General features: G+C 46.8%; 1 pseudogene; it reads right to left on the bottom strand.

The window, feature by feature from the left end:
• Nucleotides 1-12,022: 12,022 nt before the first annotated feature.
• The window catches only part of LOC136391178 (elongation factor 1-gamma-like), a 60,726-nt pseudogene continuing 45,959 nt past the window's right edge, over nt 12,023-26,789 (bottom strand).

Raw genomic sequence — 26,789 nt, 5'->3', positions numbered from 1 at the left:
AGTAGTACATTTTATCCTTAAGCACTCTAGCATGCATATCCTTAATTAGTATTAAATTACTTGCCTATGATTTTTTTCTTTTAGATAATATACTGCCTCATGTATAGTGTAAGGATCATACAGTATATTTCTAATTCCTCTCTCCCATTTATTCTGTTTTGTCACACATTTTATTTTTCTATATGTTGTATATAAATACACAATAATACATTGACTTTATATTTAATTTAGGCTTTTTTTCATCACTCTTTATTTCTTAGTGTAGTCTGGTCTGTTATTCCATCTGCCTAAAAAAACCCTTCTTTTAACATGTTTTTAGTGTTTAGCTTTTTTGGAAATAAAATTTCTGGTTTTGTTTCTCTAAAATCATTTTAATTTATCCTGAATTTTTGAAAGCTATTTTTACTAGGTAGATAATTCTAGTTTTTCTTTAAAAATTTTTTTTAAATTTTTTTCATTTTAGAGAGAGAGAGACAGACAGACAGAAAGGAGGAGCAGGAAGCATCAACTCCCATATGTGCCTTGACCAAGGAAGCCCAGGGTTTCAAACTGGTGACCTCAGTGTTTCCAGGTCGACACTTTATCCACTGCGCCACCACAGGTTAGGCTTTAATTTTTTATTTATTTATTTTAGAGAGGAGAGAGTGAGAGAGAGAGAGAGAGAGAGAGAGAAGGGGAGGAGCAGGAAGCATCAACTCCCATATGTGCCTTGACCAGGCAAGTACAGGGTTTTGAACCGGCAACCTCTCTTTTAAAAAATTTAATACTGCCCGACCTGTGGTGGCATAGTGCATAGGGCATCGACCTGGAGTGCTAAGGTTGCCGGTTTGAAGCCCCGGGCTTGCCTGGTCAAGGCACATATGGGAGTTGATGATTCCTGCTCCTCCCCTTCTCTCTCTCTCTCTCTCTCTCTGCCCTCTCTAAAAATAAATAAATAAAATCTTAAAAAAAAAAAGAAAAATAACTGTAATGCCATCTCTCTAAAGCAGAGGTAGTCAACCTTTTTATACCTACCACCCACTTTTGTATCTCTGTTAGTAGTAAAATTTTCTAACCACCCACTGGTTCCACAGCAATGATGATTTATAAAGTAGGGAAGTAACTTTACTTTATAAAATTGATAAAGCAGAGTTACAGCAAGTTAAAGCATATAATAATAATTACTTACCAAGTACTTTATGTTAGATTTTCACTAAGTTTGGCAAAATAAATCTTCATAAAACAACTTACTATAGTTAAATCTATCTTTTTATTTATACTTTGGTTGCTCCACTACTGCCCACCATGAAAGCTGGAATGCCCACTAGTGGGAGGTAGAGACCAGGTTGACTACCACTGCTCTAAAGGCTTTGGGCTTAGGTAGTTTCTGCCAGAAGTCTGCTATCATTCCCATCTTTGGTAATGTGACTTTTATCTCTGGCTGTGTATATGAGTTAAGATTTTTTATCTTCATCTTTAATTTTCAATAGTTTGAATATGATGTAATGCTCTCTTTAAAAAAAAATATCCTCCCTGGTATGCTTGAGTTTCTTAGATCTATGGTTTGATGTCTTTCATTAATTTGGGGAAATTCCCAGTTGTTATCTCTTCAAATGTTTTTTCTGACCTGTCTTTTTTCTCTGTTCTACTTCTGGGATTCTAATTACCCCTATATTAAACCATTTGATATTGTCCCACACAGGTCTTAAGTTAGTCTCTTTATCATTTTCTAAACAATCCAAGACTCTTACAGCCATTTAACTCTATTTCCTACTTCCTGATCTTTGTGGTATTGTTGTCATATATTTTACTTTCACATAGTTTATAAACTCCACAATACACTTGCATCATTAGTATTTCTTGTAGCACAAATGTTCTAGAAATAAAAATTGCAGCCCTTATTTATTTGAAATGTCATTATTTACTTTCTGTCTGAAGGTTATTTTTGTTGGATATAGCATTTTTTATTGCCAGGTTTTTAATTTTCTATACTTTAAAGGTTTTTTTCCATTGCCTTCTGGCTTCTGTGGTTTCTATTAAAAAGTCAGTTATAAGTCTTACTGTAATTCTTTGAAGGTAATGTGGTAATGTGTCTTTTCCCCTTCTGTGTGTCTTTCCCCTTTTAAGATGATCTCTATCTTTTGTTCTCAACACTTTGTTTATAATGTGCTCAGATGTGGTTTTCCTTATTTTTATCTGCTTACTGTTAGCTGAACTTCTTATATTTTGGGGTTACTATTTTTCCACAGTTTTGAAAAGTTTTCAAGCATTGTCTTTCCAAATATCTTTTTTTGTTCCATTTTCTTTCTTTAACTACAATTACACCATTATAATAGAGAAAAGAGAGGAAGATGCTCTGTTTTTATTATTTCCCATATGTTTTGTCTCTTCCTGTATATTGCAGCTTTTTTGCTTCTTTTCATTTCCCTGATTTATCTAAATATTTTCTTCTGACTTATTTTCCATTTTATCAATTACTTCTTCACTGTGTCTAAAATGCTGTTAAGCGGCCTGACCTGTGGTGACGCAGTGGATAAAGCATTGACCTGGAAATGCTGAGGTCGCTGGTTCGAAACCCTGGGCTTGCCTGGTCAAGGCACATATGGGAGTTGATGCTTCTAGCTCCTCCCCCCTTCTCTCTCTCTGTTTCTCCTCTCTCTCTCTCTCTCTCTCTCTGTCTCTCCCTCTCCTCTCTAAAATGAATAAATAAAAAATAAAAAAAAATTTTTAAAAATTAAAAAAATATGTTTAAAATGCTATTAAGCCCATTTAATGAGTTTTATTTTATTTTATTTTATTTTATTTATTTATTTATTTTGTACAGAGACAGAGAGTGAGTCAGAGAGAAGGATGGACAGGGACAGACAGACAGGAACGGAGAGAGATGAGAAGCATCAATCATTAGTTTTTCATTGCACATTGCAACACCTTCATTGTTCATTGATTGCTTTCTCATATGTGCCTTGATCACGGGCCTTCAGCAGACCGAGTGACCCCTTGCTGGAGCCAGCGACCTTGGGTTCAAGCTGGTGGGCTTTTGCTCAAACCAGATGAGCCCGCGCTCAAGTTGGTGACCTCGGGGTTTCGAACCTGGGTCCTCTGCATCCCAGTCCGACGCTCTGTCCACTGCGCCACCACCTGGTCAGGCCCATTTAATGAGTTTTAATTTTAGGTTTTATATTTTTGTTTCAGAAATGCTCATTTGTTTATTTTTATAAATTTCAAATATCTTGAAATTATCCATTTTTTAAAATTCATTTTGTCTATCTTTTTCATGATTTTATTCAACACATTTATCAGAGTTAAGTCCTAATCTATTAACTCCAATATTTGGCTCATCAGTGGTTTTGCTTCTATTGTTTATTTATTATTAATTATTAGTCATATTTCCCTGCCTCTATACATATCCAGCAATTTTTTGAAAGAATTTTATGCTCTCCATAGTGTATAAAAAACGTCATAGAAGCTCCAGATAAAAGTTCCCCCATTCTTCTGTTATGCAGATATCACTTCAATACAATGGGGGACTGAGCTGGCTCAGCACTTCCAGTGAGTTGTAGCTTAAGTCTGATTCATTCCGTTCTTTGAACATGGCCCTCCAGGACTTCTGATTGAGAAACAGGAAGGTCTCTGTCTCCTCCGCCCTAAATGACAGAAAGGGATACAGTTCTTCCCTATAAAGGTTTGAGCCTCCTGATGGGGAAAACACGAGTGCTTGTGGCAGTCTTCTCCCTCTGGTGGGACAAAGTGCTGTGCAACCTCAGATTTCACTCTACCTTTCAGAATTTTCTGGTCCAGCCATTCAGCCTTTTGTACATCCCCAAACTAAAAAAAAAAAAAAAGAAAAAAGAAATGTTCTTTGGGAAACACTGGCCATGCACTGGGGACTTTCGTAATACCCACCGTCACACTAGCCCTGGCCATGCACTGGGGACTTTCGTAATACCCACCGTCACACTAGCCCTACAAACCACCCAAAGCTTGGCTGATTTTTTTTTTTCCAGCAGAGCCTCTCAGCCTCAGTCAAACAAAATTCTCAGACCAAACCTAGAGTTAAGAAGTGCTCCCAAGGATAAAACGAGTGCTGATCACAATTCACCTACAAAGGGTTCCCTCCCTGGAGTTTAGTCCAGTTTTCGTTTTCACAGCTCTGTGACATTTTTAATAATATAAATTTGCAATTTATCTCTTTTTTTTTTCCTAGTGAGAGGACTGGTTTGCCATAGCCTACTGCATCTTACTCCAAAAAAGAAATCCCTTTTCCTTAAATGTAAAAAACTTGCATTTTTCTATATCTGTCTAGATCCCCTCAGTATTTCTATTCTCTCCTTGAATAAGTAAAGAACACCTTCACTTCCCATCCCCACTCTTGAGTACATCCCACATTGAGATCATCTGGGGTTTCAGCTGTCGGGCTGTTGTCATTGCTGCTGCTGCTGCTGCTATATATTAAACATTAAAAATTAGATTTAACCACAAAGTTTTGCTGGGTTTTATTTTAAGATCACTGTTTCCTGTATGCCATGTCTTTCTTGGTCTCATATTCATTTTCATTTTTTTTTATAGCAGCCCATTCTTGAGTAATTTCTTCAGAGAGTCTACAAATAATAAACTTTTTAAGAGGAACTCTGACCAAAACATCTTCATTTCCCCGCACTCTAAAAGGCCAATTGGGCTAGTTATTAAATCTTAATATCTAAACATTTTTTTCTCCAGAAATTTGAAGCTATTTTTTGATTGTCTTCCAGTGTTACCAAAGAGAAATTATTTGCCAATTTGATTCTTATTTCTCTGAAAATAAGTGACTTCTCAATATCTCTCCCTCTCACTCTTTTAAGATTCCCCCCACCTCTAAAATTTTACCTCTGTGTTCTAGGAAGTGAATCTCCTGCCTTTCATTTATTTCATTTAGCACTTGATTGATTCTCTCAACTTGAAGACTCTTGTTTTCAGTTATGGCAGTGGTTTTCAAACTTTTTGAAGTCAGGGTGCATTTAAAATCCTACAAATAATTGTAGGCGCACTATATACAAATTTCTGAGAAATATGTTATAATAATTAAGTCAAATATTAAAGAAAAAATATGTAAAGTCCAAGCATACTTTTATGGTAATTAAACAAAATAAATATGACAAAATTAAATATATTCTGACATTAAAAAACATTCTTATGTTATATTTTTGAGTTATGCTTTTTAGAATTCATAAAAAAGAAGGGTTAAAAATTTAAAAATGACAAAAAATTTATTTTTTTATATATCTAAATACATTCTTGGTGAGATTTAGTAAATTCAGCAGGTCCCAGCATGAATGTGTTAAGTTTTTTCATTCTTGTGTTTATGAGAAATATGAGCCTGATGTGTCCTAGTAATTTCTTTAATGTTTGGGCATATATTTGAAAGGCAAACTCTCATTTCCTCATCAATACATTGAAGAATTCCTCTCTTTTTACTCTTAATTGTGTTGAGTGCAGAAAACCCCCACCATACATATCATCTTAACTGGACACCAAACAAGGGATTGAAGAAACTTGCCTCCAGTCTTTCCCAGGAACATGGGGGGTAGTGTAAACAATCCAGCACCACAGCTTAACAGCCTTTTGCAACCTAATCAGACAAGTGAGGTGGGGGTTGGGCAGACTGTCAGCTTACAGCCAATTCCCCACACCTCTGTCCCCCAAAAATTTAAACTCCAAAAACCCTATTGGTTTTTTGGTCCCCAACAGGCACATATTTCTCTGGAATGCCATAGGGCACACCTGGAAATTGTCTAGGGCACTCCAGCGCGCCGTGGCACACCCTTTGAGAACCACTGAGTTATGGTAAATGTTCTCCTGTTGATTGATTATCTTCTTTTCTCCATATTCTGCTTATGAAACTCCTTCTAGGTACTAGAAAAATGCTGAAACTAGAGAACTAGAAACCAAATAAATGGTATCTGGTCTCTATATCATTTAATTTTTTTTCCATTCTCTATCTCTCGGTCATTTTGCATTACAGTCTGAGAGAATCCCTCAGGTTATTTTCAACTTACTAATTCATTTTTCAAAAACAATTTTTTCAAAAAGACAATGTTTTCAACAAAACGGAGAAATTTATTGGCCCTGGCCTGTTGGCTCAGTGGTAGAGCGTCGGCCTGGCGTGCAGAAGTCCCGGGTTCGATTCCCGGCCAGGGCACAAAGGAGAAGCGCCCATCTGCTTCTCCACCCCTCCCCCTCTCCTTCCTTTCTGTCTCTCTCTTCCCCTCCCGCAGCGAGGCTCCATTGGAGCAAAGATGGCCCAGGCACTGGGGATGGCTCCTTGGCCTCTGCCCCAGGCGCTAGAGTGGCTCTGGTCAAAGCAGAGCTACGCCCCAGAGGGGCAGAGCATCGCCCCCTGGTGGGCAGAGCGTCACCCCTGGTGGGCGTGCCGGGTGGATCCCGGTCGGGCGCATGCGGGAGTCTGTCTGACTGTCTCTCCCCGTTTCCAGCTTCAGAAAAATACAAACCCCCCCCCCCCCAAAAAAAACGGAGAAGTTTAAAGAATAAATAATTTAATAAACACTAATACACACCACCCAACTTTGTCAGTTATTAACATTTTGCCATACTTGCTTCATTTTTTTTTTAAGAAATAAAATATTGCCAATTCAGTCAAAAGTCTGAGTCCTCTTCCCAATGTCATTCCCCTTCTTCCCTCGCTAGGTATATAAATTATGTTGATCTTTATAATTTTTAAGTTACCTTTCTGTCACTACACAGTGCATAGAGTTTGGTTTCTCTCACTTAGCATATTTTTGAGATTCAGCTATGTTTTTGCATGCATTATTGTTTAATTATTTTTTATTGCTGAGAAGTATGGCTGTACAATAATTCATTTATTCATTCACCAGTTGATAAACATTTGGAATACTTCCAGTTTGGGTCTATTCTGAATAATTGCAATATGACCATGTATGTACAGATCTTTGTGCAGAACATGTGTTTTAATTTTTCTTGGGTAAATACCTGGAAGTAGAATTGCTGTGTTATAGGATAAATGTGTGTTTAACTTTGTAAGATGCTAGCATACTGTTCTCCAACGTGGCTATGCCATCTTGCATTCCTGCCAGCCATCTATAGGAGTTCCAGTTGCTCCATATCCTTGCCAACACTTGGTATTGCCAGTCTTTTTAACTTTAGCATGAATTATACCTCATCATTATTTTAATTTGTATTTCTCTAATAACTAGTGGAGCTGAGCATCTTTCTATGTGGTGTTTGCCCTTCATATGTCTTCTTTTGTGGAATTTCTGTTCAAATTTTTGCCCACTTATATGACATCATAAGAGTTCTTTATAAAATTTTGGATACACACTTTCTATATGTTTTTAAATGTACATTTTATTGTAGTAACAATCCATGTTATTATGGAATGCATCCCCAAAAGGTATATACTATTGTTTTTACATTTTAACTTTATATAACAGATATTATACCAATCTGTCTTTAGGCAGTTGCTTTTTTTTTTTTATTCTACATTATATTTTTGATGTTTATCTCTTTGGATACATGTAGCTCTAGGTATTCACTTTGCCTATTGTATAGGATTCTATAATGTGACCAAATCACAAATTACCCCTCTCTGTTGGTTATAGATTGTTTCTAATTTTTTGCTGTTACAAAGAATTCTGCAGTAAACACTCCTAACATTTCCCTACACACACACACACACGCACGCACGCACGCACACACACATGCACACACACACACACACACACACACACACACACCCAGAAGTGATGCAGGATCTGGATAGCTTTAAATTTATTCCAATTCTCTTTAGCTATATTCATTTTATTATTCAGCCAATGTTCTGAGTTTAAAATTTGTACGATTATTTCAAAACTTTAAGATTTCCTAGTGATTCATTTTAGTAACGGCCTGTTCTCAATTTATGGGTATGATATCTTTTCCAATCTCCCTAGGGATGGTAATTGTACTACATTAAAGTCTTCTTTCGGTTTGTATATACTCTGAAGTTTATTCCCTTGGGTCTGAGGTCATCTGTTTGTTAAATTTGATGCCTCTCTTTCATAGTGTTGGTTTTCCTCAAATGCTCAGGTAGTCTTCGTTTTCTGCTCAGCTGTGCTGTGAGAATCTACCTTCTTCTCTCTAGAGGATGGTTTTGACCACAGGAGCTTGTCTGTGATCATCGTCATATAAGAGTGCCGCTAGTAGTATGTTATGAAAGATGATCCTCTTCCCACTCCCCAGGGTGCCACTAGATACAGCAGGGCATGTCTCTGACTCTCAGCGCCAAATATGCCCACTCACCGCTCTGGCTTATGGGTAAACTCCCCTGTTCTGCATGAGCAGTGGGGAGGGAAGGTAGTCAGGCAGGGATGGGCCAACTTGGCTCCTCTAAATGGAACTTCTTGATTGCTCATTCTCATGATTGCTCCAGGTCCTCTGCTGCTCTGGTATCCCATGGTCCTGTTTACACCGAGCTTGGTTCATTTCTGGGACCAGCACCCCCGCCTCTGTGCACAGTGATGCTTTGGGCTATGGACTCCACTGGCAATCCAAGCCTTTCTACTTTCTATCACTTATAGATTCCAGGAAGTTTCTGGTCCACTGAGGACTCTCCTTGTGTCCCACAACGGTTACAAATAGCATATATTTACATCAGTACATGCACTTTTCCTGTTATAACTGGAGACTTGGGGCCATAGAACCGGATTCAGTCTGTCATTGTTATCTAATCTCCCAGACTTCTTATCTTCTTTAAACTCTGCCTTCTCTCTCTCTCCCTTGGGTCTCTCTGACCTTGGGCCTCTATGTCTCTCTCCCTGCCTCTGTCTCTGTCTGTGGCTCCATCTCAGTGCTGATTATGTCTATTCATGACTTTCCCTCCCCCTGGTTTCTCTAAGCCCTTGTGCCTCATCATCCCCTAATCTCAGTGGCTGCTTCCCATCAGTGGGAGACTCTGGCCCCCATGGCTGGCTGGCTCTGGAGCAGTTTGTGGGTGGGGAGCCCCAGATTGCTGCAACGTGGAACAAGGATTTCCAACACATGCTCCCTCTGGCAGCCTGCCACCACAGCTCCCTGCCTGCCAACATCACACTTCAACTTAAAGAGGGAAAACTGCCAGACCAATGTTTTAGCTACAGCCCCGTGTCGGGGCTGCATGGGGAATCTCACAGCAGCCCCTGCCAGCAGCAGAGCTGTGAAGGGCTTTGGGAAGGGGGTCGGGGCTGCTGGGTGTTGGTGGGGGATCCTGGCTGCCACCCTCTCTGGACTCACTGGTTCTGAGTGCCAGGAAGGTCACTTGGAATCCACTCTGGGCTCTCCCTCCCTAGTTCACTCCTGGGAAGGGAAGTGACCAGAGGCTCCCACGTCTCTCCCTGTCCCATGCCACCCACAGTGACTGCCTCCTCCATCTCTGATCAGAGCAGCTCTGTGCTGTGAGCTGGGACTCCCTGAGCTCTGGAAAGGGTCTGAGACTGGCTGAGGAGAGGTTAGTGGACTTGCTCTGGTTTTAATGGTCAAGAATTAGAAAGTGTCAGAGACCTGTGTAGAAGCACCCATCCTTACCAGTGGAGAAACACACAACCTTCTCAGTACAAAAGCTCCATCCTTTTCTAAAACTTACCCCTGCCAGCACAAAAGTGCCCATCCCCTCTAGTGTGGGCATGCCCACCTGTAGAGGGATTCCTATTAATGTGAGCGTAGAGTCCCCATCCCTGACAGTATAGACTCACCAGTGTTTCTTTTATGATAATCATACCCATTCCTGTCCCTGGGGACAGCCCCAGCTCACCCACTGCAGATGCTTTTGTTCCGATCAGTGTAGGAGCGCCCACAGCTGTGAGCTCTATTCCTGTCAGTACCCAAGTGAGCTCTCACAAACTCCCACCAGAACTCAATTTAGATGTCTCTTCTTCCAGGCAGCCTTCCCACTCTTCCAGTGAAGATGCACCCTCTTTCCTCTCAGGGCAAAGAGAAAAGACATGCTCATCTCTGTAGTACAGAAGTTCCTGGCACGGTCAGTATACTATTACTCCTCCCAATGTGGATTTACCCAGTATTCCAGCAAGAAAGAGCCCATCTCAGCCCTGGGCAATGCCTCCTTTTAGGAGCACAGCGGCTCTTAGAACAGCAAATACATATAAAGAGCATGCATGTGTATAAGCATAGACATACCCACTCTAACTAGCGTAGAAGCAGCTATCCTTGAGAAATACAGAGGTTCCCAACTCTACCAGTGGAGAAGTGCCCATCAATATGGAAGCATCTCCCAGTGGGAGTGTAGAGGCCCCCAGCCCTGCCAGTGTGGAGGCTCTTATCTGCTGCCAGAGGCAGGCAGGCCCCTTGAGACACCTGGCAGACCCAGAAGGAGTGTATATCAGTGTGGGGAGGCAGCAGGGAGAGGTGGGGTGGGGAGATGGAGCCACTTGATCAAACGGACAGCCTGGTGGAAGCGCTGGCTGCCAATATAAACAGATAAGCACTAATAATCACTCTTTCTTAAAAGCCCCACTTGCATGTCCCATTTTCCGGAGGACGCCACCTGCACAGCTGCTCCTAATCAAGGACCATTTAATTCATTCCCAGATCATTGTCTGCACTAATTGTCTTAAACAAACCGAAGTTCATTTCACCTTATTCCCCAAGGGCCTGGAGGGCTTCTAATTACCTGTAGGTGGTTCTCCACACCGCCCAGCTTCATTAAAGACCACAATATGTTCCTCTAATGGGTTTCCCATTAAAATCCAATGGGTTCCCATCAAAATGAGTTATGTCTCAGAAAAAAAAAAAAATCCACTAAAATATATTTTAATTAAAGTGAATTAAATATTGCAAATGTCTGTTTCGGCCAACAGGTTGCACTTGAGACCAATGCTGGCGCAAAGCAGAGGGGAGAGCCGGGGAAGGCGAGAGGGGGGAGGGGCGAGAAGATTCAGTGTCGCAAAGAGAGCTGGAGTCAGACAGCGGGACGGTAGGCGAGTCACCTCGCCTCCTTGAGCTGCAGTTTCCTTATCTCTAAAATGGGGATGATAATCCTTAGCCTACAATTTATTTTTGTTAGGATTAGAGATAAAAGAATATATGAAGTACTTTACACATAAAAAGTACCAGTACTCAGATATCAGTAAGATTATATAACATTATAAATACGTATTGTATTAGTCAACTGTGCTGTGGAAATCAACAAATCTCCGCGCTCCAATCTCAGAGGCTCACAGCCACAAGTCTTTATTCTCACCAGGACTGCCTGTGAGCGTTGCCCCATGGGACTTGACTCGGTGCTCTGGAACCCAGGTGGAAGGGACAGCCATCTCTGGGACCTGTCATTCTCGCGGCAGGGGGCAAAAGTCCAAGAGAGCAAGCTGAGTCGTGCAACTGCACGCAAAGCTCGTGACAGACATTCGGGTGTCGTGTCACCCCCTTTCCGACGGTCAGAGTAGCTGAGGGCTGAGCCTGGCAACGGTGCGGGAACTACACTCCTGCCTCCCAGGAGGCAGGGCCGAGAGGGGGCTGAGTAATCCTCTTACAGGGAAGGGATAGATAACTATCAACAATAAAAAGACGTAGCACGATCCTACAGTTAGGTATGATAGCACCATTTCCCAAGCTTACCTGACAATAAAAATCCCCTGGGGATGGAAATATAGACCCCTGAGCCCCGATTTAGAATCTCCAGGGGTGGGCCCCAGGGCTCTGTGTTTTTAAACAAGTGTCTCAGATCATCTTTGTCATCAGGAACATGTGAGAAACAGTGTAATAGAATCATGGATGAGAACAAGGGCTTTGATTCACACGGACCTGGGACTGTAAACTGCCTCCACCACATATTAGCTGTGTGATCATAGGACACTTTCTTCACCTAGCTGAGCCTCAGTTTCTTCATTTGTGAAACAAGATAATGCATGCAAATCACATAGCACAGTGTATGGTACAGGGCAGGCCTTCATAAACACGAGGTTTTCTTTTCTTTCTTTTTTCTTTCAATGTTCAGTTTCCTTTAATGACCCCCCATCTCCCTTAAGGACAGGCGCAGGCAGCTAGGCAAGGCAAGAGATACCTACTCGAAGCTCTTGCCCTGACTGAAGGCTTTGCCCACATTCTGGAAGGCCCCCTCCCCCACCATCCTTTTGAACCAGCATCTGGGACTCGTGGCTGGCAGGATCCTGTTCCTCTCATGTGTATGACTCATAGTCTACCTGCCAATCTGGACTCAGTGGAAAGGCCCAGACTCCAGAAATGGAGCTGCTATTGTTGGTTCCAAAGAGGATGATACTGGCAAAGGCATTCTTCCTCAGCTTGTCCAATCGCTGGAACATTCAGGGATGAGGCTGCCACTCCCGAAGGTCTGGGAGGGCTCTTTGGGGACGCAGTACTCGGAGGACCCCAGGGACCAGCCATCCTTATCAAAGTGCTCACAAAAATATGGGAGCGCCACATAGTGTGTCCTCACTGGAGTACTTGCACTGAAATACAGCCAACACAAAGGGGAGCGAAGGGGACCTTGGCCTTCGGCTCAGCAAGCCGGCTCCTGCTCACTGCTGTTCCTCTCCTCCGGGGACGGGAGCAGCTTGCTCCGCCTGAGGTTTCTGCTTCTGGTCCTGAGATCCTCTCTCTCGCTGTGGGGTGTTCTTTCTAGGCTGGCTCTCTACAGAATTTTTAGCGTCAGATTTGGCCATCTTCTCACAAAGTTTCACTTCCCCCAAGACTGCGCGGAGCTGGGGCTGGTTAACGCGGGTGAGGGACCAGCAGTGGTCCTGCGGAGGCCTGGCGGAAAGAGGGCTCCAGGACCTGTTGGCAGAGCCCCAGCAGGGGCAGCCAGGGTCACAGCGGGCCCACCAGGAAAGTCCTAGTCTTCAAGTGAGCATCCAGCAGCCCCAGGACTCGCCTCGCCTCCTCCCCTGCACTGTCCGTGGCCTGCTTGCTGTGGTGCGTGAGGCCCGAGGTGGGGAACACCCAGGTCCTGGCTGGGGGCACTGTTTCGCCACCAGCAATGCTCACCCCCTTGTACCAGCTGGGCTGCTGCCTCTGGACTGCTGCCCCGCAGCTCCTCATGGCTCACGTCGTCGGCGATGGCATCGCTCTCAAACCCACAGAAGCCATTGTCACCTTCAAATGCTGGAAGCTTGCGGGCAGGGCAGAGGAAGTGGGCGGTGCCGCGAGCTTGCGCTGAGTGACACGTAGGCACGCAGGGCGCGTGTATGGGGTCCCAGCCGCCCTGGTGACTCCGCAGAGAACACTCAAGATGAGGTTTGCTTATTTAAAAAACAACAGTAATAATGATGATAAGGACAAATATAAAGTGCCCAGCTCAATGCGTTGCAATAAATGGTAACTAAGAACAGTAGTATTAAACTATGATAACAACACTAAGAATACTCATTATGTAAATACATAATCATAATACGCATCTAAGGATTAAGCGGGAAGAGCTTTCTAAAGCCACAAACAAGCCCTGGCTTGTGCTCTGAACTCCTTGGTCATCATCCTTGACCCCAGCCACACATTAGACTCATGTGTGGAACTTTAAGAAGTCCCAGGGCCTTGAGCCTCTCATAATTAGTCCATGTTGTGCTCCATGCTGGTTATTCACTCCAGGTGTTGCTATTGTGCAGCCCAAATTTTAAACCACTGCACTAAGGACTTGCTACTCAAAGTGGGATCCGGGGGACCAGCGGTGTCAGCATACCTGGGAGCTTGTTACAAAGGTGGACCTCAGACCCCTCCCTGGACCTGAAAACTCAGAATTCAGAGTTGGGCAAGACCCTTAGGTGTTTCTGCACACACTAAAACTTGGTGAGTGCTGTCCCCAAGGACCCCGTCCCCCACCGCAACCCCACCCTTCACCCAATGGTTGTGCCTCTCAAACTCTCAGGAGTACTCAACACTGTTGGAATGTTCAGTCTTATGAAAAACACTCTTCTCACGCCTTCCATCATATCACAGGTTTCTGGTGTTCTGCATTGCTGGCTCCTTCTCATGCTCCCTTGACTCCTGTTCTCCATGGACCTCTTAGTGCTTGAATGCCCAAGGCTCAGTGTTGGGTCCTCTGTTTCCCTCTGCCCCTCGGTGTCCTCACCAGGTTCTGTGGTTTCAGAAACCATCTATTTAAGGATCAGCCTTTTGGTTCCCCAGCTGCAAGTGGTGCTGGAAAAATAAGGGCCTCTGTCAGGGCAACTTCAAGGACACGCGCTGTGCAGCCGTGCTTGGTTTAACGCTGTGCTCCTGCTGTCTTGAAAATCGTAATCACTTTTGAACAGGGGGCTCTGCGTTTGCATTTTGCAGTGAGCCCTGCCAATTAGGTACCCTATGCTCCTACCAAGACTCCTGAGGTGGGGAGCCTCCCACCAAAGACATGAAAAGCTTGAGGTCAAAAAATGGTCGAACATCCTATATTGAGCTTCCTTCAGCCCAGCTTACCTCTCTCCCAGGTGTCCCCCTGGGGAAACAGTGCCACCATCACTCCCTTTTTCGGGCCAGCTATCTCGCCAGGACCCGTGATGCTGCGTCCTCCACATCCACCCATCAACCTCTGAAGTGTGCTCGATTCCCTCCGGTTTGAGCCCTGCCAGGCTTCTGCTGGGACAGGGGTACTTTGCCTCCCTGCCCCTCTTTTACCTTCAGAGGAGCCAGAATGATCTTGGGGGAGGGGGTATCTGATCACAGCATCCCTCAGCTTGACAGGCTTTGAAGGCTTCTGACTGTTCCTTGGTCCCTGTTGACTCTCATTTCCTCCCCACCCTCCTGCCAGACTGGAAGTCCTTCGGTCCTTGCACCACCGGGGTCTTTGCACAGGCTGTTCCCTTGCCTGGAACACGCTCCCTTCTCCCTTCCCACACCCGTTCCTCCTCTAAACTAACATCCAGGCTCCTGGCAGCCCCTAGCTTACACAGCCTTCCTCTGGGCAGCTTCCCCGATGCCCCCGCCCCATCTGGGGTTAGATGTCCCCTCTCCGAGCTCCCAGGTCCCCGGACGCCCGGCACTTCTCACACTGCTTTCTCACTGCCTGTTTTCATGCCCACATCCTCTTTCTGACTCCAATTTCCTTGAGGGAAGTGAAGGGCAGTGTCTGTCTTGTTCTCTGCTGTAACCGGGCTGCCTGGCACTGTGCCTGGCACACAGTGAGAGCTCATTAACTGCTTGTTGAATGAATGAATAAGTGAATGAATGAAACTTCCCCTTTGCTGCCAGTCCAGCCCTGCTCTCAGGCCAGAGTTCTGAGAAACGGCTTATTACCTTGTTTCCAGACCCAGGCCTCAACAGTGTCTACCCCCAGGGGCATGAGCATGGCCCCGGGCAGCCTGATTACTTGCTGTATTTTCTAGCCCCTTTAAATGGAGCTCCCCACCTGTGCCAAGCCCCTGTGTGACACCGTGGGGATGGAGGCTGCCTGGTCCTGCAGGTTTCTCCAGGGCCCCGGCCAGGGCGTCCGTTTTCACCCATTCCCATGTCCCTGGCTGGCTGAACTGGGGCCACTCTCTTCTCAGCTCTGCGTTCAGTGACATCTTGCTGGTGTCTGGAACTCAGCCGTGGCAGGAACATTTACACCATGGAAATTGGTAAGTGCTACGAATTAGGGCTTCGTTGTTGCCATTGATGTTGTTACGAGAGCTAGTTCAGCACGTGGCCAGATTCCACGATGACCGCAGTTTCGCTTTGACCATTGGGCTTTGACAGCCAGACTCTGGCCCCAGCTTGTCCCGGCTTCTCCCTTGCAGGTGTTCTCCCTCCCTCCCTCCCTCCCTCCCTCCCCCCCCCTCCCTCCCCCTCCCATAGGCACATTGCTGTCTATGATTGAGTCTTCTCTTCCATTTCTTGAACATGTGGCCAAATGCGGCCAGGCAGAGGTGGATTAAGGTCGGGTGAGGCCCCGGGCACAGAAGAAATTATTGGGCCCCTTAAAAAAAAAAGAGAGACAGAGACAGGGAAAATAAAAATACATGTTAACCATATATTTTTTTTCATGTTAACCATATTTTTAAATAAATAAAAAATGTTATGTACTATTAATGTTAAAAGTGCACATATGAAACCAAACTTGGTATCATTAGAAAAAAGTGTTAAGTTGGGGTTTTGCGGGGACCTTCAGAAGTCGGGGCCCAGGGCGTGTGCCCGGTGAGCCTGCCGTTAAATCCGCCTCTGCGGCCAGTCTGACCCAGACGTATGTCTCATTCCAAATACCCAGCCAAAAAGGCAGCCCGACACCTCTGACTCTCCACACCAAAGTCGCAAGAGAGAGAAGCTGGTTGGCTCAGCTTGAGTCGGGGTCCAGCCCTGGTCCAGCCAGCTGCTCAGGGGAATAGAGAGGTGGGTTCTCACAGGACCCGTACGGCTCCACCCTGGGCAGGGGCCGGTCTCAGGAGAGGGAGGCGGAGGGCTGCAGAAGCACAGAGGATGCCCACCACAGCTCCTGCCCAGGGGGACCCTCTCAGAGACTAGTTTTGACCTGAATCAAGCTCGAATCCCCCTGTCCCTCTGGCTGTTGTCAGCTGACTGTAGGCTGATCCTGTCTCTTCATTCCAGCCCACGCTACTTCCCTCCGCGGAGGCTCGGCTTCCTCTTCTGTCAAAGGAGGACAGCGGCTCCTCCAAGCAGGCTGCACGGTCCTACACACGATCACGTGGGCCGAGTGCTCGAGGTCCTGCCGGTCACAGTGACGATGGCACATTTGAGTTCCCTGAACTCACAGCCTGGAAGTTCCCCTGGTCCTCACCTGCCTACTCCCGTCCTCCCTTCTTCCCCTGCCCTGTAGCCCTGTGACTGGGGGATGCACCCAGTGAGACACACCAACACCCGACCTTACCACACATATCACTAGTTTGGGACACACATCAGAGTGCCTGCACTTAGCTGTTGAAACCAGAAACTCTGAACATCTTCTTGGTCACTAGGCCTTGTGGTTAGGCTGGCTGAGCTCCTGCAGACCACCCATCCCCCCCCCCCCACACACACACACACACAGGTGGGAGACACCAGACAGCAAAGGGAGGGAAGCAGAGAAACACCCGTGTCATTAGGACATCAGATGCCACAGGTGCCTCTCGGGGTCTCCTGGGAAACCCTCACATCCTGTAGACAGAAGCAGCTTTGCTGTTAGGTTTCTTATTTTCTCATTCACTGAGCAAACGCTCCCTGTTGCTTACTGTCTCCAGCGTGGGCTGGGCACTGGGGGTTTGGGGATGCAGCAGACATGGGTGCTGGACTTGGGAACCTCAGTCCATCACCTAAGGCTTCCCGGGTCCTCAGCAGCCTACGGGTGCAAAAGGTCACATGAAGATGCCACCCAGCCCCCCAGCCCCAGGCCCACCTCCTTGCCCCAGAACTCCAGGCCACCTCACATGCCCCCACCTGCCACCCCCACAAGGTAGTTCTAGTTGTCCCTGGTGGAGTTCTCCAGGGGCTCAGACTGACCAGACTGCACTTGTTTCTGCTGGCCTCTGCCCTTCTCGTTGGGCTGCGGACCTCTCTCAGCTGGCTTCCGAGGCATCCGCTCTGCTGCCCCCGTCTCTGCTCCAGCCTGCCCCAGCCTTGGTCCAGCCTCAGACGCTTACGGAGGACTCTAGCACCCAAGGCCCAGGCAGCTCCTGGGTCTGTGACAAAACGCTTTATGCTCGGTCAGGAGATCCCTACAGCAGAGGTGCTTAAGCCCTTCCACGATGCAGAAGTGGATGACACTGCTCCATCAGTTCAAAACCACACAACGACTCTCTCCCTGGGGTGCAGGGCACACCTCCCCAGGATGGTAGAAAGAATTAGGGTGGCTTCGGGTTCCAGCCACTGCCTCACATCTGGAACACTCCTTTGTGCTCAGGCCCTGTTGCTTGCTCCAGAATCCACGTTTTCCAGTGGTCATTTCTCTCTAGGACCCCCTGCAGCCCCTGCCTGCCCCTCAGCTCCCACCAGCCACCCCCAGCAGCAGGCAGCGGAAACCCCAGCTCTACTGGAGAATTCCTGTCGCACAGAGGAGGAAACTGAAGACAGGTGGGGCTGTCCCCAGGTCCATGGCCCTGGGACAGGCTGGAATAGACTTGGTCAGCAAATACTTACTGGCCTCCTCTCCGCTGGGGTGAGGGCACATCCCAACCCGCTAGGGTGGGCTCAGCTCTGGGGCTTTCTTTGGCCACTGGGATAGGGGCATGTCATGAGTCAAGGTCTTCAAAGTGCTTGTGTGAGTGAGTTTGCCCTCAAGCTCCTGGCGGGAGAGAAGTTCCCCTCTGATTGCTGCGGCCCCTTGAGCCTGGGCCCCAGAATAAACACAGGTGGAACAGACCGGAACCCAACCTGCAGCTGAAGCCGAGTGCCCGGCCCAGCCTACATTAGCTGAACCACAGTCAACCTGCTGGCCCGTGACCTGTGAGCACCAGAAGAAAGGCCTGTTGTCAGTCACTGAGTTCGAAGAACGATCGTTCAAGGCATCATCAGAGCGGTAGCTGTCTGGTGCAAGTAAGTGCTCTCGGGGGCTCACTCTGCCCTCAGACCTGCCCCTTAGGTCTCAGATGGCTGCTGCAGGGCCAGGGGTCTTCCCACGGCCACATGGAGGGGCAGGAGAAGGGACAGCTTTTCTGTATCTATCTTCTCGTTTTTAAGCAAAGAGTACAGCTTTCTCCAGAAGCCGTCTGCCCCATAGACGTTTGCTCCTGGCTAACGGGCAGAGCCATGTCACAGGCCTGTCACCCATGCCCTAACCAATTGCTGGCAAGAGGGATAGCAACACCATGATTGGTTCGCATGGGGGGACAGCTCCTCCCTCCTTGCGGTAGGGAAGGGGCTCCATGAATCATAGGGGCGCCCAGTGGTCAACCAAAATGAGGCTTCCATGAGCAAGACAGGAAGTGGGTGACGGCACCAGAGTGGAAACCCACAGGGGCGGCCACAGACTCCGACTGCTCCAGGAAGCCGCCGACCCAGGGCCGTTTTTTGTGAACTCGTGTGTCGACTGCACAAATGTTAAAGCAGCGCCGTGATTCCAGCTGGTCTGCTCTGAGTCTGCAACCTTCAGGCAGTGGTGAACAGCCAGATTTTTAGCAGCAGAACCATTTTTTAGAACAAAATTTTAGGCAGATATAAATCAGAAAGGCAGTCAAGCTCTGGTTCATGGAGAACATCTGTGTACTGGGTGCAGAGAGGATGGTGGGGGGCTCCACGCCCCATTTGCTTGGCCTCTCTTTCTATTCTCTCCCACCCAGGAGGCCTGAGATATTGTCAAAGACCCTGGGATTCTGCCAACGTCAATTAGGAGTCATTGTACAGAGAAAACAGAACACATATTTTATTGCGTATCTACTATGTTCTAAGTAATTGTGCATACATGTGTGCCTTTAATCCAACAATATCTTTTATACTTACTGTAGAGCCAGTGGCCAAGGCCACCATCACAGCCACCCGGCCCATGCAGGTTTGCATTGGATTCGGACAGTCGGTAAAGAAACAACGGAGCCAAAAACTGATGGGCCATTGTTGGGCAGATAAAATATATTATGCTCACTTTGCTAAAGATGGCGCTGCCCATGTGGAGGCCGTCGCCCAGGTGATATTAATGTGTATTGGGGCGGGCTGAAGGCTGGCAGGATCCTTGTAGCCTGGGGCTTGGTTTTAGGACTAAGCCTTTCCCACCCTTTGTGATGTGGGGTGGTACAATCCCATCATGCCCCAGATAAGTGATTTTGTATTAGAGACTTCCCTATTTTGTATATTGGATTAAAGGTTATGGATCTACACTATAAAATGGGGGCAGAACAGGAGCTTGCTCTCTTGGTTCCTGAGATTATCATTAGAGGTGAGAGCAGAGAGGAGAGCAGAAGGAGGCCATGTGGAGTAGGTCAGGAGAAGCAACCAAGATGGCGGAGTGCTGAGTGAGAAGAGAGTTGGTGCAGAGTTTGTACAGGGAGAAGGAAGGAGATGGGGAACAGAGGTGAATAAGGCTGGTGAGCTAGAAACCTTTGATTCTAGGAAACTCGGATAAGTCAGTAGCTTTGTGAGCACTGCATGTGAGTGGGTTTTGGAGCCCAGTGTGTGTTTTTACTTGCCCGCCGGGTGCAAGCTAGAATTAAATAAAGCTAATGGCCCACCAGTTCTTGGCTCCATTGTTTCTTTACCGACTGTCCGAATCCAATGCGAACCTGCATGGACCAGGCGGCTGTGATGGTGGCCCTGGCCCTGGCTACTGGCTTTACAGCCATCATCTTTATTCTTATTTATTTATTTTTAGATTTTATTTATTTATTTTAGAGAGAGGAGACAGAGAGAGAGAGAGAGAGACAGACAGACAGACAAACAAACAGAGAAGGAAGGGAGGAGAAGAAAGCATCAGCTCCCATATGTGCCTTGACCAGGGAAGCCCGGGGGTTCGAACCAGCGACCTCAGTGTTCCAGGTCGATGCTTTTACCCATTGCGCCACCACAGGTCACAGCCATCATCTTTAATCCTAGCTTGCACCCGGCGGGCAAGTAAAAACACACACTGGGCTCCAAAAACCACTCACATTCAGTGCTCACAAAGCTACTGACTTATCCGAGTTTCCTAGAATCAAAGGTTTCTAGCTCACCAGACTTATTCACCATTGTTCCCCATCTCCTTCCTTCTCCCTGCACAAACTCTGCACAAAATGGCTTCTCACTCAGCACTCCGCCATCTTGGCTGCTCCTCCAGGCCTCCTCCACGTGGCCTTTCTCTGCTCTCCTCTCTGCTCTCTCCTCTAATGATAATTTCAGGAACCAAGAGAGCAAGTTCCCGTTCTGCCCCCATTTTATAGTGTAGAAATCAAAACCTTTAATCCAATATACAAAATAGTGAAGTCTCTGATACAAAGTCAGTTATCAGAGACATGATGAGATTGCACCACCCCACATCAAAAAGGGTGGGAAAGGCTTAGTCCTAAAACCAAGCCCCAGGCTATAAGGATCCTGCCTGCCCACAGCCCGCCCCCAACACACATTAATATCACCTGGACGACAGCTTCTATGTGGGCAGCGCCATCTTTAACAAAGTGAGCATAATATATTTTATCTGCCCAACACTTATTTTAAAGAGAAGTGAAGTACATGCCTAAGGTCATATAGTAAGTGGTAAGGCCAAGATTGGAAACCAGGTGTCTGCCTCCAAAACCAGGGTCTGGTCTCAGACACAGAGCAGCTCCCCGTTCTGGACCCCAACACCAGCTGGGGGCTGGCTTCAGGACAATGGCCCAGGCTGCCAGGGAGCTGTTTGCAAAGAGCTATGTGGTAACTTTTGAAGAGGCGTGGGTTTGAGTTCCAGCTGTGACTTTAACTTGCTGTGTGGCCTTGGACAAGTTTCTTGACCTCTCTTGGTCTCTGTTTCCTTATCTGCAACACAAGATACTGAGTCCTCACCGCTCTGACATCCAAGGACCTAAATTTAGCCTACTCCAGGTGGCCTGGATTGACATCTGCTGGGTGAGTCCTCCCCATTGATGAAGCACTGAGGGCCCAGGCCTTCCAGGGAGGAAGTGAAACCGAGCTCTCTGCACCCTCCTCCACCCACGCACTGCCAGCACCTGACCTGGTTAAAACCCAGCCTGAGGGCCCACCAGTGACTCAACCCCTATCTGATTGTCAAAGTCAGTTCCTAGAAGTTGAAAGTCACTTCCTTTGCAGCCATCACTGCCACCTCCCACCACGAGGTGAGTTCTAATTCTGTTCCCTACCACAGAGCAGGAGCAAAGGCCGGGGCGTCCAGGGGGTTTCAGGGGGAAAGTCGGGGTCGGAAGTCTGAAGGCGAGGCAATGCCAGAAGGAAGGTTCAGGAAAACTGGATGTGTGAAGTGGGCGGGGCGGGGGCGGTGACAAGGCCTCAGCACTGCCACTGGCCAGCTGGGTGATCTTGGGCACATTACACAATTTCTCTTTGCTTCGGTTTTATATAAAATAAATGGGAAACCCCCCTTCCCAGTTTCACTCCTCAGAGGTAACCACTGCTAATGCTTTAGCAGGTGTCCTCCCAGACTCTCCTCTTTAAAGATGCAAATCCAGAAGAGAGAGACAGAAGTAAAGATGGAAATATATATATAGAGAGAGATGGGAACAGAATTGATGATTCTAACAATGGGACCACACTGTACTGGGAGGTGGTTTAGAGCAGGGTTGAGAATACAAGTGTGCTAGGAAAAACAGGGTTTGAAGCAATTTTAAATCCCTTTCAGTCCTGGCCAGTTGGCTTAGCGGTAGAGCATCGGTCTGGCATATGGATGTCCCAGGTTCAATTCCTGGTCATGGCACAACGGACAAGCAATCATCTGCTTCTCCACCTGACCCCTTCTCTCTCTCTCTCTCTTTCTCTGTCTCTCACTCTTCCCCTCCCACAGCCCTGGCTCGATTGGCTCGAGCAAGTTGGCCCAGATGCTGAGGACGGCTCCATGACCTCTGCTTCAGGTGCTAGAATGGCTCTAGTTGCAACAGAACAACAGCCCCAGATGGGCAGAGCATCGCCCCCTAGTGGGCTTGCAGGGCGGATCTCAGCCAGGGTGCATGCAGGAGTCTGTCTCTCTGCTTCTCCTCCTCTCACTAAAATAAAAAAATAAAAAAATCCCTTTCACCAACCCCCAAACAATATAAGCTCAACAGGAGCAGGAACATGGCCTGTCTTGCCATATCCCCAGCTCTGGAAGAGTATGTGACATGCAGAAGTGGCAGGAGGTACAGAAGCTACAGACGGGGCTGCTGCCCCATGACAAGGCTAGTCAGTAGCTAAGTGACAACAGGCATGGACTGCACCAGCACCACAGGCCGGTACACACCTCCCAGCTATACAATGAGCATGTCAGCCACTTCACTTCCATCTTTCTCTCCAGTGTCTTATGACCCACACTTCCCAAGTAATGCAGGGGAGGGCCTCCTGGGAAATGTAGTTTCCACTTAGTTAAGTTGACAGAATGCAAACCCACCCAGTACAGGTGATCGAGATCCCAACAGACTGTACTGTGACTGAGAGCAGGAGGCTGAGCACAATCTGGGGAAAGTCAGGGAACGTGAACTGCTTCTGACCCCCCACATTCTGCAGCCCAGGAGGCTCAGTCTAAGTGCCAGAGGCGATGCCGACCTGGTACAGCAGCTGTGGGTGCTCCCCAGGCTTTAGCCTCAACAACAATATGCTTATCTTTCCCAACTGGTCTAATCCAGCTTGAGCCACCCAGACTCCCTGTTTGATCATCCCCAAATGGAACGTCAGCTTCTCTTCCCGCTGGGACCCCGTTTGGGGCACACCCCTTGACACTAGGATTGGGTCTCATTTCAGCCAATGAAGGTAGCAAATGCAAACCAGCCAGTACCAGCTCCAAATGATCTGATCAGTGGCATCAGTTTCAGTAGCTCAGAAAAATCCTGCTGATCCAGCACAGCCTGAGCGGGCCAACCTGGGGAGCTGTGGGCAGAGACAGTCAGGGGCAGGGACGGTCAGGGAGCCACGGCCAAGGAACGGCCAACGGGCTGTGGCTCGAGCCAGTCCAAACCTGCTTGCTGATCCATCCATCCAGCTTTCTCTGGTCATAGTGAGCTTTTCAAGTGTACTGGGGGTTCTGTACATTTTTGCTTGGGAAAAAAAGTGTTTGGAAACCATTGGATGAAATGATTATGGTGCCAAGAGTTAAGGAAAAGCAGGGTTGACCTCTGAACAATGTTTTTTTATTATTAAGTTGTAGGGCTTTTGTTTTCTTTTAAATTTTTAATTTTTTAGAGACTTTAATTTTCTGTGCAGTTCGAGGTTTAAAAAGGAGCAAAAAGTACCCATAATTTTTATGTAATTCCCCATTTCCTCTGTAATTTACATCTTATGTTACTGTGGTACATTTGTTACAATCGATGAGCCAATACTGATACTGTACTACCGTCAACTATAGTCCGTAGTTTAATTAGGGCTCATTCTATGTGTTGTACATTCTGTGGGTTTTAGCAGATGTTTAATAACGTGTACCCACCATTATAAGATCATGCAGGATAGTGTCACTGCCCTAAACATCCTGTGTTCTGCGTGTTCATGGCTCCCTCCCTTCTCCCACCCTATCCCCTGACAACCACCAATCTTTTAACTGTCTCCATAGTTTTGCCTTTTCCAGAATGTCATGTAGTTGGAATCATATACTATGTTGCCTTTTCAGACTGGCTTCTGTCACTTAGCAAAATGCATTTAAGTTTCCTTCATTTCTTTTCATGGCTGAATAGTTTGTTTTTTGTAGTAGAACACATAATATTAAAAACTGCCATGTTAAACATTTTTAACCATAATTTTGGTGGTCTTAAGTATATTCACATTGTAGTGCAGCCATCACCAGTGTTCCTCTTCATTTTTCTGAACTGAAACTCCGTAGCCATTAAACTGTAAATCATTCCTATAAACCCATTTCTTTTTATCTCCGAATGACAGTCCATTGTCTGGAGCTAGCATAGTTTGTTTATCCATTCACCTACTGAAGAACATCTTAATTGCCTCCAAGTTTTGGCAATTATGAATAAAACCACTATAAACATTTATGTGCTGGTTTTTGTGTAGACCTCAGTTCTCTCTGTCTGTCTCTGTCTGTCTCTGTCTGTCTGTCTGTCTGTCTCTCTCTCTCTCTCTTTATTCAGTGAAAGGAGGGGAGGCAGAGAGACAGACTCCCACATGAGCCCTGACCAGGACCCACCCAACAAATCCACTAGGAGTCAATGGTCTGCCCATCTGGGGCATTGCTCTGTTGCTCAGCAAGCAAGTTCTTCTTAGCACCTGAGGTGGAAGCCATAGAGCCATACTCAGAGCCTGGGGCCAACTTGCTTCAACTGAGCCTTGGCTACAGGACGGGAAGAGAAAGAGATAGAGAGAGAGAAGTGAAAGGGAGAGGGGTGGAGAAGCAGATGCGCACTTCTCCTGTGTGCCCTGACTGGGAATCGTACCTGGGACATCCACATGCTGGGACAACATTCTACCACTGAGCAAACTGGCCAGGGCCAGACATCAGTTCTCAATTCATTTGGATAAATGCCAAGGAGTGTGATTGCTGGACCCCTTGTCGAACTATATTCTATCAACATTATCAAGCACCTGAAGTGCAGCAAAATCAGATTTCCAATGCCTTACATGTCTTAATCAATTGCTATAATAGCCCTGAAAATAGATGCTGTTACTCCCAATTTACAGATGAGCAAACTGAGTCTCAAGGAAATGAAACAACTTGCCCTCGGGCACATATCTGTGAAGTGTCCGAGCCAGGACACCAATCCAAGCTTTCAGGTTTAGAGAAATGTGCAAGACTCCGGGAAAGGGCCAAAGCGGTTATTTTCCATTTTCTTTTTCATTCAGTTCCTTTTCTCCTTTTGACAGAATAAGCACACTTGTTTCTGGGTCTGCTTGTTGCCAGAGGAGTGTCCTTTTCTTCCCAGTTACTCTCTGTGTAATTGGAATAGCTCTCGGACTCAGGAGCCAATGATCTACCTTGGTTAATATAGCCCCCCATGCCCTACACACACACACACACACACACACACACACACACACACACACACTCACACACACACACACTCACTCTCTCTCTTTCTCTCTCTCCTGTGAATCTCCTTCCCCACATAACAACAGCTCTGAACTCCCTTGGAAGCAACAACTCCTGGTTGTGGGGAAACAGACATCTTTAAGCGGATGAATTCCTTTCTCTGAAGGGACCTTTCTCCCCTGGGTGTCCCATAATGGCAGAGTCCCTGGGGAGACCAGGAGGGGAGTCAGGCATGTAGGAAGATGGTGCAGGCAGCAACCTCTGCGGGTGGCTTTCACTATGGTCAGTGGAGGAGGAGGGCAACAATGCCAAGTTCATGGGGTCAAGTTGCTCTGGATCCAAAGGAGAACTCAACCAGAAAAAGGCCTGGGCGCACCCATGCCCATGCTTAGCTTCTGGGCCCAGTTGGTACCTCCCGCATGGCCTCCCTTCCTTCCCCACCCCCTGCCATTCCCTCCATCCCCAAGCCTCCTTAAGTACCAATAATGGAAGTGCTTACTAGGCCCCGCAACATTTCACCCTTATCTTTTATTTATAGCTGACAAAGCTCCAAGCAGGAAAAATATAATCACACTTTAAATAATGGAAGCTGTAGGTATTAGAGCTACACGGGCAGTTACCAGGGGTGCGGGGATGTCTCCCTGCAGACCTGAACGGGGCGCATGCCGACTGCATTTTTAATTTTTAAAACATATTTCTTCCCAAATTATTCCGTGTTACAGAGGAGCCACATTTATGGAGGTGATAAATTACTGTAATAAAGTGCCTCTTCCTCAAATATATAGGACTCAGCCGCGCTGAGCACAGCCCAGCAGAGGCGGCCCCGGGAGGGCAGCGAGAAGTCCCGCTGCCTTGCTCCTTGCTTTAATTATTTGGCCGAGGTGTCCTACATTTTTAATACAGTCACAAGTTTTCTGTAAGCAAAGAATTCGACCCGGCCACTAATTTGTATTTGTGTGTGCCAGTGTGTGTGAGTTCCTGGGTGTGTACCCGTGGGTGCCAAGCCATGCATGGGTGCAAATGAACATGTAACGTGCATGTGTGCTCCTTGGGCTGTGAATGTGGATGCATGTGGATGCCTGTTCACATGTGTAAGTGTGCCTATGTGTGGCGGCCTGTGGATGCCAAGAGGCACGTGCATGTGTGTGAACAAATCCCCGAGTGTGCATGGGTGTATCTGCACACTTGTGTGGGTGCATATGCATTGGCCAAACATACATTTTTGTGTAGACACGTGCAAACATGGCACGCGTGGACCTGTGCACGGGTTTGGAGCTGCGTTCAGGCATGTGTTTTTTTTGTTTTTTTTTTCTGAAGCTGGAAACGGGGAGAGACAGTCAGACAGACTCCCGCA

Source organism: Saccopteryx leptura, chromosome 2 (genome assembly GCF_036850995.1).
Source record: "Saccopteryx leptura isolate mSacLep1 chromosome 2, mSacLep1_pri_phased_curated, whole genome shotgun sequence".
NCBI classification, from domain to species: domain Eukaryota; kingdom Metazoa; phylum Chordata; class Mammalia; order Chiroptera; family Emballonuridae; genus Saccopteryx; species Saccopteryx leptura.
The sequence above is the reverse complement of the archived record's forward strand: the minus strand, read 5'-3'. Positions and strand labels throughout refer to the sequence as shown.